The sequence below is a fragment of the Cnephaeus nilssonii genome (genome assembly GCF_951640355.1).
Source record: "Cnephaeus nilssonii genome assembly, chromosome: 8".
Classification (NCBI taxonomy): Eukaryota; Metazoa; Chordata; class Mammalia; order Chiroptera; family Vespertilionidae; genus Cnephaeus; species Cnephaeus nilssonii.
The window spans coordinates 59,792,529-59,807,185 of record NC_137079.1 but is presented as its reverse complement, the minus strand read 5'-3'; the positions used below and the strand labels follow the sequence as shown (position 1 = coordinate 59,807,185).

At 40.1% G+C, this 14,657-nt stretch overlaps 1 protein-coding gene across 14 annotated transcripts in view; it reads left to right on the top strand.

The window, feature by feature from the left end:
• Positions 1-14,657, top strand: part of LMO7 (LIM domain 7) — a 210,943-nt gene that overhangs the window by 61,012 nt on the left and 135,274 nt on the right. The window lies entirely within an intron of this gene.

Genomic DNA, 14,657 nt, shown 5'->3' with positions numbered 1-14,657 from the left:
GATTTAAAAGCAGTAGTATAGCTTAGCTGATGTGGCTCAGTGGATGAGCGTCAGTCTATGAACCAGGAGGTCATATTTTGATTCCTGGTCAGGGCACATGCCTGGGTTGTAGGCTCGACCCCCAGTAGCGGGGCGAGCAGGAGGCAGCAGATTGATAATTCTTTCTCATCGTTCATATTTCTATCTCTCTCTCCCTCTCTCTGAAATCAATAAAAACACACACATATATATTTAAAAAGCAATAGTACATTTACACAATGGAATACTACTCATCTGTAAAAAGTTCCCTGGAGAGTAACATGCTAAGTGAAATAAGTCAGTTAGAGAAAGATAGATACTATACGATTTTACTTATATGTGGTATCTAATGAACAAAATAAACTAACAAAGAAAATAGAAACAAACTCATAAAAACAGAGAACAGACTAATCACTGTCAGAGGAGGGTGGGGTTGGAGAGCTGGGTGAAAAAGGTGAAGGGATAGAGCAAAAAACCCAAAAAACAAACTCATAGACACAGACAGCAGTATGTTAATTACCAGAGGGAAAGAGGTGTCGGGAGGTAAAAGAGGGAAACGCGGGGATAAAGGGTGATGGAAGGAGACTTGACTTGGGGTGGTGAACACATAATATAGACGATGTCTTATAGAACTGTACACCTGAAACCTATATAGTTTTATTAACAAATGTCATCCTAATAAGTTTAATTGAAGACTAACAATGTGCTTTAATTAAAATAAAAGAATTTGTTGTTATAGAAGCTATTACTCTGCTTGATTTCTCAAGTTGAGGTGCTGGGAAGTGGCATGTACGATTCTCCCTAATCCATGTCTGTAGCTGTCATTTTGGGTCAAGTGTGTGGGTGGTTGTATTACCAGGCCTTTTGTGGTAATTCAATTAGCACAGTGGCTAGAACATCAGCTTAGGGCTCAAAAAAATAACATTAGTATTCAGGACATGAACTACCATTGTTTTCATCAGTGAAAGCTCTTGTTAAATAAACACATTTGGAAAAATGTACAATGAGCAAATAAAGAAGGCAATTTTAAGTATTTTTGTGTGACAGTGACCTTTGTTCTATTCTTAGCCCGTTTCTAGAATATGGGCTTTCATTGTGTGGCCATTAAAGGACTCATCAAAATTTCATATCTGTGTGGGGCCCATGGTCCGTGGCTGCCATCTGGCTCTGCCTCAGGCTGGGTGATAATTATTTCATGTGCACTCCCAGGTCCTCCTCCCTACCTTTACTGACTCTGCTATTCCTTTCCTCCAGCTTTTCTGTCTTCTGACTCTATTCTCTGTGCCAGGATGTGGAGTACCTGACCGTATTCTGTTAGGGGAGGAAAATATTAACACTAGTTTTCGGGTTTTCCCTTCCCCTTGAAGACATTGGTTAGGTCTCTCAGAGTGTTTTCCACGGCGTAGGCGCCGTCTGTCTAATCTGGGACTCCTATTTCTGACTCGTGGCTGGAGAGGCAGGAGGCCTCTTGTGGATGTCAGGCAGCTTCCCAGTCTGGTTCCACCGCATCACACCTACGTGCTTTTGTGTGTGTGTGTGTGTGTGTGTGTGTGTGTGTGTGTGTGTGTGTGTGTGTGAGTGTGTGTGTGTGTGTGTGTGTGTGTGAGTGTGTGTGTGTGTGTGTGAGTGTGTGTGTGTGTGTGTGTGTGTGTGTGTGTTTCCAGGTCACAATCTTTTTTCTGAGCTTTGAGTCTCTGAATCTGAATTAAAACCTCTCTGAATACCTCAAGCCACAATTTCTCTCTCTTTTTTTTAACCACTTTGCCTTTCAGAGAAATGAAATAAGATTTTTTAAATTACTCACAAATACTTTTTATTGTATATGTTACACAGCAGGGAAAGGCAGGGGAAGATGTATAAACCCTTGATGGAGGTTCCTGACTTGATAAAGATTCAATTTAGGACAGAAGAGAAGATGAACAAATAATGATGACCTTCAGCAGAGTGGTGTAACTACTGAATTAGTGGCTCAGAAAATTAGTGTCAGAGAAGATGTGGAGGGAGAAGGAAGCTTTTTGGAGCAGTGGTGTTTTGGGGAACACAGTGGAGACACATAGTTTAAGATGCTAAGATGGAGAGATGAGAGTGTTGGAGGATATTGAGTTCTTGTGTTTAGGAGAGTCAAGGACTCCTGTGTGAGAATCAGGGCTGAAAGGCGTATGGTGGAAGGCCTACTCTACAGCCCAAATGGACCTTTGGAACCTCCACCAAGGGTTTACACATCTTCCCCTGCCCTCCCCTGCTGTGTAACGTATGCAACAAAAAGGATTTCAATAGAGGAGTGAGGTGTGGCAGTTCAGTCGTGGGTGAGAGGGTAAGGTCTGTTTTACATGCGGCTTTGTGGTGATGTGAGGGTGCTCAAGAGGAAATGCTCAACTGCCAGCTGTAAATGTGAGGCTGGAGGGATGCCTGGGGGAAGGACCAGCAAGTTGTAAGTGTAGGGCTACCTGCTTGGAGTTTGTACTTAAATGGACAAAGTTTAGAAGGTGGAGGAAGAGCACCAGATAGGTGAGCTGAGGGAGAGTTTGACGAAGGGAGTGGTTGGTAGGTCGAGCTTCACAGTTTCGAGGAGGGTGAAGTCATCATCCTTGGGAAGCCTTCCAGATTAACCCATTTTCTCCTGCCTCCCACTCACTCTGTCACACCCAACTCTTCTCGGGTTTTGCCTAAACAAAGATTTTCAATGTGTTATGATTGGCTGCCTGCCCATGTTATCTCCCTCTGCACTACAGTTCTAGGTCTGGAGAGCAGAATCCATGTATAACCCAAACTCATGAGCCTCATAGAACCCAGACTCATGAGTCCCTGGTGCTCACTCTACTGGATGAGAGAGAAATGATCCAGAGCCGTGGTCGGCAAACTCATTAGTCAACAGAGCCAAATATCAACAGTACAAGGATTGAAATTTCTTTTGAGAGCCAAATTTTTTAAACTTAAATTTCTTCTAATGCCAATTCTTCAAAATAGACTCACCCAGGCTGTGGTATTTTGTGGAAGAGCCACACTCAAGGGGCCAAAGAGCCGCATGTGGGTCGCGAGCCGCAGTTTGCCGACCATGGATCCAGAGTACTGAGAAGAATTGTAGAAATCTCACCCAATCAAGGCAGATTACGTATGTTTGGCCCCGACCATGTTCTATACCAGAAGTTTTCTTTCTCCAAAAATGCAGATTATTTCATTTTGGAACTCTTTATTTTGGTAGAAAGTTGTTTCATATAGTGAGTTCCAAATCTACAGTTAAACTGTGTGTGTTTTAATGCGTAGACTGTTCCATAGAGAGTCTCAAGATCTATTTGTGTGATGTATTTAGGAAAACCAGTTTTGTAGGAACATAGCAGAAGCTCTTTTGGCATTAATAAAGTGACAGTCTGGTGGAATTATATTATTTTTACTTAAAAAAATTCAGCTTTGTTGAGGCAGAGTTGACAAGTAAAATGGTAAAAAAATTTTTTCCTTCTTGCCAAATGTAGCTTGATGTGCTTTTAAGCTTTTTTGTTGTATTTTTGATGTATCTGGTTCTAAACATTAAAAAATAGAGCGCAGTAGTCCCAGGGTTGCAGTTTATCCATCTGCAATATCAAGAACATGCCAGCAGGTCCATCTATTCCATCTCAAAAGGAAATATTTTCTTCCTCTTTATGGCCGAATAGTATTCCATTGTGTAAATGTATCATAGCTGTTTCATCCACTCATCTACTGATGGACACTGAGCTGCTTCCAGATCTTGCCAAGTGAAATAAACCAGTCAGAGAAAGACAAGCACCACAGGATTTCACTCACATGTGGAATTTAATGAACAAACTGAATTATCAAGAAAAATCGAGACAGACTCATAGATAGAGAGAGAGTAGGCAGATAGCTCTGGTGGTGGTAGGGGGTGTTGTGTGGGGTTGAGAGATTTAGCAAAAAGGGAAAAAGAAGAAAGAACTCATGGCGTTGGTGAACAGCGTGGTGATTTGGGGAAGGAAGGTGGGTGGAGGTGGAAGGGGGATAAATGGTGATGAAAAAATAAAATAAAATAAATAATAATAAAAAAAGAACATGTCAGCAGGCTGGGTGCAGGTGGGCAAGGGGGAGATGGGGACATCTGCAACAGTGTCAACAACAACAATAAAAAAAAAGAACCAAAGTATTTAGAGCTGTGAGGAGATGAGTGATTATTTAGTCTAAATTCTTTTTCTTGTAAGGAAATCATGACTCATAAGATTCCTAGGTACTTAACACTAGAACAGTGTTTACCTGAGACCATCCTTAGCAAGGCTCAGTGGGGGCGATTCTGGAAAATGTGGACTTCCAGGTGCCAATCTAGCATATGAATCAGGATCTCTTAGACTCAGGAAGGCCTGGGACCTTTATTGTTTACAAGCATTGCAGGTGACTCTTCTCCACTCGGAAATTCTGAGTCAACAAGGGAGAGTCCTTCCTGAGGGCAGGAGTTGTGCTGGGCCTTGAGGACACAAGTAAAAGACTCCCGTAGTTTCAAACGGGCATGCCTCCTGGGTCAGTCAGGTGGGTGTAAGCCATGGGTTTGTCACTCTATGGAGAGGGTGTTACCTCAGAGCGGCCAGTCGTCTACTCCAGGGCAGGCAGCTGTGCTGTGAGGTAACGCATACCTAGCATTGCCAGGGCATTTCTTTTTTAAAGAGAAGCTAGCAATCTAGATCTTTGTTTTCTATTTCCCAACTTCAGCATACTGTATGGACCCAACAAGACAGGCCTACAGGTTGGAGTCAGCCTTTAAACTGTGATCTCTCCTTCAGGAACGTAGGCCAGTAGGGTAGCCAGGAATGAGAATACACGTTTGCCCTACAGTGATGGGAATGTCATGGGTAGACAAGAGTAGAAGGTGCAGGGGGGCAGAGGGAGCCATCAACACTGCTTGAGCGAGGTCAGGAGGACTTTCTGAAGGTCACCAATATTTATTTGGGGGAAAATAAACTCATTCATTCAATGGGCAGAGTCCTTCCCCTGTTATCCCGAGAACACACATATCTGTGTTTTTATGTCTCAAAATGAGAAAGTTTGTTACTCTAAGTTGTTTTAGGAAAACTGATTTTTTAACCATTCGGCTGTAGGGACTGTAGGTAATTTACAGCAGGAGTTAATGTGGAGGTGTTGTAAGCCTGTCTCCCAGGACCTGCTTTGCTACACTTGAAGTGTGTTTTCTGCTTTGAAACCATTTAAGGAAAGTGATTTTGAATAAAGACCATAAGTACACTTGAGAAAACTTAGTGTTGTGGAATTATTTAGATATGATGCAAAGATGACACATTTAAAACAAAAATAGATGCAAATATGTAAAAGGAAACACTATCCAAACAGTCCTCGGGTTACGTCGGACTCGATGTACGTCGTTTCGTGGTTACGTCGCCATTTCCCATTTATTTATAAAAAAAAAAGTTCCGTCATGTTGATGTATGTACATACGTGCTTTTTATTATTTATTTCCCACAAGTAAAGGTCAGGAATTGTTATCTTTCTTTTACATTTTTTTTACTGTTTCACTTCATTACTGCTGTGTATGTGCTCCATGTGAGTGACGTAGGTGCTTATGGAGGTGGGTTCCAACTTACGGCGAAAATCGCGTTACATCGCACCTAGGAACGGATCTCCGATGTAACCCGAGGACTGCCTGTAATTTAATAGTAAGACATTTCTGTGTGTGAGGTAGAGGGGCTGGAAATTCCACTTGACAAATTTAGACCAGTCCCTATAAAATGATATAAAACTTTTTAGGGAGGTAGGCACATTGAGTACAGAAATTACTTTAATAGCTTACCTTGTATTGCACTTCTTTTCTGTATGGGGATATGAGATGCTATTGCAGGCCTTTTGTGGCCTTTAAAAGGCATCTGTATTGAATTTGAATGAAATGCACACAATTCTAAGTTTACAATTCATTGAGGTTTTTAGAACATGTTTATTGAGATATGATTCACATACCATTTAATTCACTCTTTTAAAGTGTACAATTCATTGGTTTTAGTGTATTCACAGAGTTGTGCAACCATCACCGCTGTCTAATTTCAAAACATTTTCATCGCCTCAAAAGAAACTCTATAGCCATTAGCGGTCACTCCCCATTCTTGCCTTTCCTTAACCCCTGGAAAGCAGAAATCTGCTTCCTGTTTCTACGGATTTGCCTATTCTGAGCATTTCACATAAATGGAATTATATAATATGTGGTCTTCTGTGTCAGGCTTCTTTCACTTAGCCTCATGTTTTCAAGGTTCATCCATGTTGTAGCATATATTATTACTTCATTCCATTTTATGTCTGAATGGTATTCCATTGTATAGTTATACCACATTTTGTTTATTTATCAGTGGATGAACTTTGGGTTGTTTTTATTTTTTGATTAATATGAGTAATGCTGTTATGAACATTCATGTATAAATTTTTGTGTGGGTGTATGTTTTTATTTCTCTTGGGTATATACCTAAGATTAGAATTGTGACTCTTCTTTGCTACCTAGAAATTCATTGTTGAATGGAAGGAAGGTTGATGAGTGGTTACCAACAGGACTGCATTGTCAGCTTGCAGTAGAAATCCATCAAGAATCATTTAGGACACCACTGTGTTACAGGTTGCCTCAAGTTCATTCCTTAATACCAAAGTTACACTGGAGGGTTAAGCGTATCTGAGGTATCGGGGTTGCAACTATCAATTTGAAGTTCATATAAAATAAGTAGTGGCTCTCACTTGTAATATAGATATACTGTTTCCCAAAATGAATGTTTCCCATAGTGATGACTCTCACAGTAATTCCCAGAGAGATAAGCAGGTAATTGTTGAGACTTGCTAATCTGTGTGAGACATTTCTGCAAAAAACAATGACGCCTCTTGACTCTTGAGAACCCATGATTATGTTAAGCATTTGAACTATATTTAAAATATCCTGATAATGGATGTTCACATCTACGTGAGCCTTGTGTGCTAGTTATTTAAAAACTTCTTGATCTAGAAAAAAAAATAATTTATGCCTAGATTAGGCCTTTGTTACACTGTTTTCCCTTGGAATATTTCCTCTGTTGTCTGCAACAGCATACACTTGAGTATGAACCCGTATTTATTGTCTATAAATGTGCATTATATTTCACCCTGTATAAGTAGTTTTTGTGATTGTTAGCCGAACACAGTGTAGCTTAACACTTGAGCACATTTTTGAGTGTGATGTTTTCAGTGAACTTAACTAGCTTCCAGTAGGGCTCAGGTTGTCTTGGATTTCATGTCTCGATGAAACCTGGCACGTACATTATAACCCTGGAGCAAATCTTCCTTTCTTCCCTGGGTTTTATTTAGTTCTTTCCAGTTGTTTTTCATTCCTGGCTTATTAATAATTGTGGTTTAGCAAAAATAATTTGAGACTGGAAGCTAAAAGTTGGTAATGGTATAGAGAAGTGGCCCCTTCTGGACCAGAAGTTATGTTTAGACTCTGTGGTGTGTGTGTGTGTGTGTGTGTGTGTGTGTGTGTGTGTGTGTGTCCCCTCTCTCAAATCTGAGTGTGGTTGACATTTGAGCTAATGATGATTGAGTGAGAATTTTGAATGTTTATAAAGACAGTTGGCTTTTAATTATCCAGGTATGCAACTGAGAGCTTTGCATTTTGCTTTAGTTTTTCCTTCCTGGCTGTGTAAGGACTTGCATGCCCTTCCCAAGAGAAGGTGAAGTGGGAGCTATAATTTACACTAGACATTGAGATGAAGGGCTCAGTGGTGCTGGAAGGGGGTGGTGGTGCAGGAAGAACGTTTAGATTTTTGACCCCTGTGAGACTTTTGGGATTCCATTTAGAATTCAGCGATCTGTGCAATTCTGATTACCAATATCTTGGAATCTGTGAGTTGGCTTTGGTTTAGCTATCAAGTGATATTAGTATTGGCAGACATAGTCCTGGTGTACCCCGGGGTATTATGTAGTACAATGCCAAATTTTAAGAGAGGCCAGTGACTTGAGAATTCTGCCACTTAAGGCAATATTATTTGCTGATTATACACTGATTTGCTGATTATAAGGTAACCAAGAACATGCTATAATTCAGAGGGTTAACCACATTTTTGAGAGATGCTTAGGCTTAAAATGCCATTTTGTCCACACATTTCAAAACAGGGTAAGACTTTTAAAGAGGAATTTTCAAGAATTGTTACATCTTTTTATATTTCTATTGCCAGATACCATACCAGGTACATGCATAGCAGTTTTCATTACATTATTTTGGAATGAGTGAATAAATGAATACTTCCTTAATATCTTCTATAAAAGTAGGACAGATTATTTAAAAGGAAAGTTGAATTTTAGCATATTCTTTAGCCTGGAAAGACTTGCATGTAGCAATCAATAGTAGTGACAAGCTCTTAACTTTAAAGATTTTGTCTAAGAATATTCCCTTTCAAAAAGGTGTATAACTAGAGTAACATGTTTCCACAGACTCTCGTCTGTTTTTGTTGTTGAGCTATGGACAAAGCTAGGATGAGTTGACTCCTTGCAGTAGAAGGCTACTTTAATAAAGTGATTTCAGGAACTGAGGTAGGTTCTTCTATCAGAACACAATCAATCCTCCCTCCCCTCTTCCCCCTGAAATTTAACCATCATTTTTGTCTTTATTTTTGTTTTGTGTTCCCTTGGTTAGATATTTGTAGTGTAAATGTTCATAGGATTTAACATAAGTGATTAGTATGTGTAAACCACATTTCAGCCCATGAGAAGTTGGGTAAACCGTCCTGCCCCCCCAGAGTAAGCAGTGTAGACTCAGATGCCCAGAGCAGAGGGAGGTAGGTTGCTAATTTCATTGTAGAGTTCACTCTGTGCTGTTCACAGACTTTCATTTGATGCTCAATACTTGTACATAGGGAACTAGTTACTGACATGGTCTCAGCTCAAGCAACTGTATTGCAATTCAGTTTCCTCCTGTATAAATGGGTAAGAGCTCCTACCACATGGGGTTGTTGTGAAGATTAAGATAGATTCTGAACAAGTAAAGACTAAGTGTTGGTTGTCTGGGTTCCTGTTTTATAGTTGAGGATACTGAGGCCTGGAGAAGTTGGGAGACTTTGTGTCTATTACACAAGAAAGGAGTCCGATACTTTTGTTTTAGCTTCTCTGACTCCAAGTTCCTTTTTAAAAAAAAATATATTTTATTGATTTTTTTTTTTTTTTTTTTTTACAGAGAGGAAAGGAGAGAGAGAGAGAGTTAGAAACATCGATGAGAGAGAAACATCGGTCAGCTGCCTCCTGCACACCTCCTACCGGGGATGTTCCCGAAACCAAGGTACATGCCCTTGCCCGGAATTGAACCTGGGACCTTTCAGTCTGCAGGCCGACGCTCTATCCACTGAGCCAAACCAGTTAGGGCTCCAAGTTACTTTCAAAAAAAATAAATATGTTGTTATTGATTTCTGAGAAGAAGGAAGAGAGAGAGAGAGAGAGAAACAAATGATGAGAGAGAATCATTGATTAGCTGTCTCCTGCACGCCCCACATTGGGGGTGGAACCCGAAACCCAAGCATATGCCTTGACCGGGAATTAAACCTTGACCTCATGAGCCATACTGGCTGGGCCAAGTTCCTTTTTTTAAATTTTTTATTTTTAGCCCATTCCTGTGGGAGGAACTGGCTTCTCTACCATCATGAATGACTTTTTCAATAATTTCACTCTGGGAAAGGAAAGAGCTAGGAGGTAGACATTTGTTCTGTTTAAATTATGTTTAGTTTTTACCTGGTGTTTTTGACTGTGTGCCATAATCCTTGCATTTGTAAGTTTTTGGCATGAGTGCCCAAGGAGATCTGTCAGAGATATTGCAGCATAAATAGTGATAGAGATGTTTCATGGAATTCACTGTAAAAATTGGTCCTGTTTTGTGGAGTCATAGTGATCATATAATGGTTGCTTCAAAAATGAGGTTTAATGGAAGAAAGGAGAAAGGGGTGTTTTCAATTCATTGCCAGTTTTAGCGACTGCCTGAAAAGACCCGGCATCTTGAAGTGTGTGGCTTGGGGCTCCTCGCTACAGAAACAATGCCTCTTTCGTTTCAATGCTGACACCTGGCATGGACAATTAAGGCAGACCCAGTTTGGGTGAATTGTTTCATGAAGGGGTACCCGTGTTCCATCGTGGCTTCTGATGGTAAATGTTCTTTGTGTTTGTTTTGCGTTGCATTACTTATGTTGAAATAAATGATAGACAAGATGATGATGGTATGCATGTGTCTGAAATATCATGGTCCAGTAGCTGATCAATCAATAAGTAACTTAATTTGGAACCAACTTTGAGCCCCGTGGAAGCCCATAGCCTAGTTTTTGTCGGCAAACATCTCTTCTCTTGAAACAGTTCAAATGGGCACTGGTTTTGCACTGCGATTCGCACAAAATATGGTGGAGAGTGCTTTTGGGATTCTAGATGTCTTTAAAATGACTGCTTAACAGGAATTGAAAAATTTAAACAAGATGAGTGCCTGCTGACTTGCATTAGTGGGTGTTTTGCTGATAACCCGTCTGGTATGAAGTGGTCTTCGAGATGTTCCCAGAATGTCTGGGATTTAAATCATGTTGGTTATGTGGTCAGAATTGGAACTGAGAGATGCAGCTTTAGAGAAACTTGCTGCTTATATTGGTGGGAAATCTCCTCAGCAAGAGGATTAAAATGAAACCATAAACAAAAAAGGGTGTGATGATAATTCCCATTTGTTTACTAAATTAATATGCTCATAGGAGAAGAAATGGCTATTTTGAAATTTGTGGTCTTGGCACTTATTGCCTATATATTTAGCTGATAGATATTTTCTTTCACAAAATATGCCCTTTAAAAGCTTCGTATCAAGGGCTTCTCCAGAGGCTGCAAGTGGTAGGACAGGTTTGGCAGCCGTGTTTGTGTAAGGTGTGTTTTCTGCACGCTGCTCCGCCCTTAATATGCTTGGGAGAGTAATTACAGCTTCCCAGGAAGAGTCCTTGGCCCTGTCAGTTTCTTAGCTTTCTTTCCAACAGGCCCACTCGTCAGCACCCAGGGCCGCTGGGCTGGAAGAGGCAGTAGCCCTGACTGTAGTGTGCAGTCTTCTTCATCTTCTTCTTTTTTTGAAAGGGTCAAATATTTTCACGTATCGTTTGTGTACTGTGAAGTAAGTTGGGCAAATATTTCTTTTCCTTTAAAAATAGGGGATGGAGCAGTGACTTATCAGAAGTTCCTAGCCCAACTGGCGTGGCTCAGTGGTTGAGCATCGACCTATGAACCATGGTTTGATTCCTTGTCACGGCATATGCTCGGGTTGTGGGCTCCATCCCCAATGTGGGGTGTGCAAGAGACAGCCGATCAGTGATTCTCTCTCATCATTGATGTTTCTATCTCTCTCCCTCTCCCTTCCTCTCCGGGGGAAAAAAAAAGTCTGTAGAATAAGATGGGTCCAGGATTGAATCGCAGGTCTCATGTGATGTACGTCTCAGGTGGTAGTGATTTTAGTTAATTGTATTAAAAACTATGGAAAGGGACAAGGAAGAGGAAAATAGCTAGGTTTTTTAGAAGGCAAGGTGTGGCTCTTGACTACATAGTGATTACTCCTGTTTGTGTTGACTTTTGATAACGCAAGTGGGAAACACGTGGTCTTGAGTTCCTGTGAATCACCTCATTACATAAAATGCGTCACACCTCAAATAACATTCTAATGAGTAAGGTTCAGAATTATTGAAAACAGCAGTGAGTAATTGTTAGGTTAGAACTCCCTAGACCAGTGGTCGGCAAACTCATTAGTCAACGGAGCCAAATATCAACAGTACAACAATTGAAATTTCTTTTGAGAGCCAAATTTTTTAAACTTAAACTTCTTCTAACGCCAGTTCTTCAAAATAGACTCGCCCAGGCCGTGGCATTTTGTGGAAGAGCCACACTCAAGGGGCCAAAGAGCCGCATGTGGCTCGCGAGCCTCAGTTTGCCGACCACAGCCCTAGACAAACACTTGTTCTTTGAAAATTCTTAAATTTCGTTCAGTACATTGAATTCTTCTTAAAATAAAGATGGGTTCATATTTTAAAACATGATTTAATTTTTTGGGAACAAACTGTCTTCACTATATTTTGAGGTCCTTTATAGATCTCTATAATTTTTACAGTTTCCAGGATACAGAAGGTAGTCTAGTGGATTTTTATCCTTTAGGTATAGGAGACACATAAAAGTGACCTAAATCTGATCGATTCTGACCTCTCTTGCATGGTGTTTAAAAAAAAAATTAACTTGTATATCTATGACACAAGGAAACACCTGTGGTTGTTACAGAATATTAATAATAAAAATAAATATTGATATTAGCTATAATTTTACCACTTAGAAATAATTATTTATATAATGCATACTTAGAGAGGTATAGTAATGGGGATCCTACTCATGTATTATTTAATGAATGGCTTTATAACTAATATATTAAGGATTCTTTACAAGTAAATCTACTTTCATGACATGAGCTTAAATTTTATGCAATTTTCTGTTTTACAGTTATATCATAATGTAATCAGCCTCTTTTTGTGGGGCATTCAGGCTGTGTGTAATTGTTGCTCTTCTACACAGTGCTGTGAAGCAGTGCTTCTTATGTCTTGTTCTCTTGCTGTCATAGTGTACATTCCTAGATCTGGACATAGTATGTCTGAAAGAAGCATATTCAATACTTCAAATACACATCACAAATTGCCTTCTAGAATTGTGGTATCATTTTATATAACCTTTGGTATTATACAGAACATGCCAGATTCCCAGGACCTTACAATATAGACTGTTATTTAAAAATTTTTGCTTACTTTTTATAATCTTCTTTATAAACAGTATAAATTGGTCTGGTATTATATCACAATTATTTAGATTTTGGTAAGTAAGTACAGGAGTACATTAATATTTTGATATCTGGAGGAGGGTGATCTAAATCTACTATGGCTTTGACTTTCTATAGTTTTTTTTGGGAAAATGAAACTTTCTGGATAATTGGGTTTTCTGAATAGCTCTGTAAATTCCATTATTTCTATTTTATTAATTAATATTCTGATTATATGGTACAGAGGTATTCCTTTGAGGGTTAATTATTGGAGTGTGTTGTCAGAGTGTTACCTTGAAGGTCAATACATGTAATGAGGTTAAACATATACTGCAGTTAACTACCCTCAGCTATTTGATTGCATAGTATCTTGATCTTTACAAACTAATAAGTAGGTGATATTTTCCTTGTTTCAGATCAGGAGACTAGAGTTCAGAGAGGTTATATAACTTGCTTAAGATCACACAGCTATTAGGTAATGAAATGGGATTTGAATATACTTTTGCCCGAGTTGAGCCCTTTCTCTTTCCATTTCATCACTTGCTATGCTCTGCCCTCTTGATGGGACCATCCAGTGTTGTTGACTGTTACTCTTTACTGCTCTCCCTGTGTTTGTAGGGCATAGCTCTTTTTATCTTCTAAACCACTGCTTCTAATCTACATTGATTTGGAAAAATAATTGCTAGATCGTTTCACAGCAGGACAACTAAGTATTGGTGGCTCCGAGTGGCTTTCCTGTGACTACAGAAAATGGACTTCGATATGTGCTTGGATGTTCCTGGGCCCTTTTATGCTTTTTGGCTTTGGGTAGGAGTTCCCAGAAAAATGAGATATCACTATGTTTTCACTAGTTGGGATCAGTGCTCATCTTGAGTTTGTATTGGATCTATTTGGGGAAATAAGAGTTTGTGCTACACAGATGACCTGAGATCATCCATGGGCCACTCAAGGTTATCTCCCCCCAAATGTACCATTCTGTTTGTGTTTACTGTGCTTTTAAACTTTGTCTTCTACTTATGCGGTTGTGAACTTCTTGAGGGACGAATTCCCCCCCCCCTTTTTTTTAGTATCCAGGTTAAGTATCTGCACCCAGTATCCAGGTTAAGTATCTGCACCCGAGATACTCAGCAGGTGTTTGATTCCCACAGCAGTGTAGCCCTCCTGTAGATGAATGCCGTGTACAGGATGCCCCTGCCTTTCTGTGGGTCACCTCTAGCCTTGGCTCCTGTCCATATTTGTAGAACCATCTCATGAGAAACTAACCTTAATTCTAAAGTTACCCATTGTTTTGTCAGTTAGTAGTGTGTCTAGCTAGAGCTATGTCGGGCATTGTGGAAAAGATGCAGAAGACATATAGGGATTCCAGGTGGACAGTAAAGCTAGCAGTGGTGAATAAGGATGGGGGGGCACTTTGGCTCACCTAGGAGTTAAGATGAATTACTTCCAAAATCAGGTTTCCAAGATTGTATTTCTTTCCGAAGTGGCAGGTGGAACAAGGACTCCTGCTAGCAGATGGTGGTTCTCTTGCCCACACCCTTAGCTGGGGATCCAGTCCCAAGAGTTGTTCTTGGAGCAGTTTCCCTCCCACTGTTTTCTCTGCTACTGTTTTCCCTATGGAACGCCCTTCCCTCCCATCTCCCCTATCCTCAAGAGACAGAATCTGTAGAGATTTTTCCAGCAGTTTCACTAAGAACATTGATGGTGGTAACCTTAGGTGGCCTGCTCATATCTGAGTCTTAAGTGGGAAATTATCTGCTTGAAATTCTTAACTGTCTACCCTCTCTCTATCTTCTGTTTCTCTGTGTTAGGATTTAACAGTCTTCTCCCTCGGATGTTTCAATAAATAGCTCTTTACACA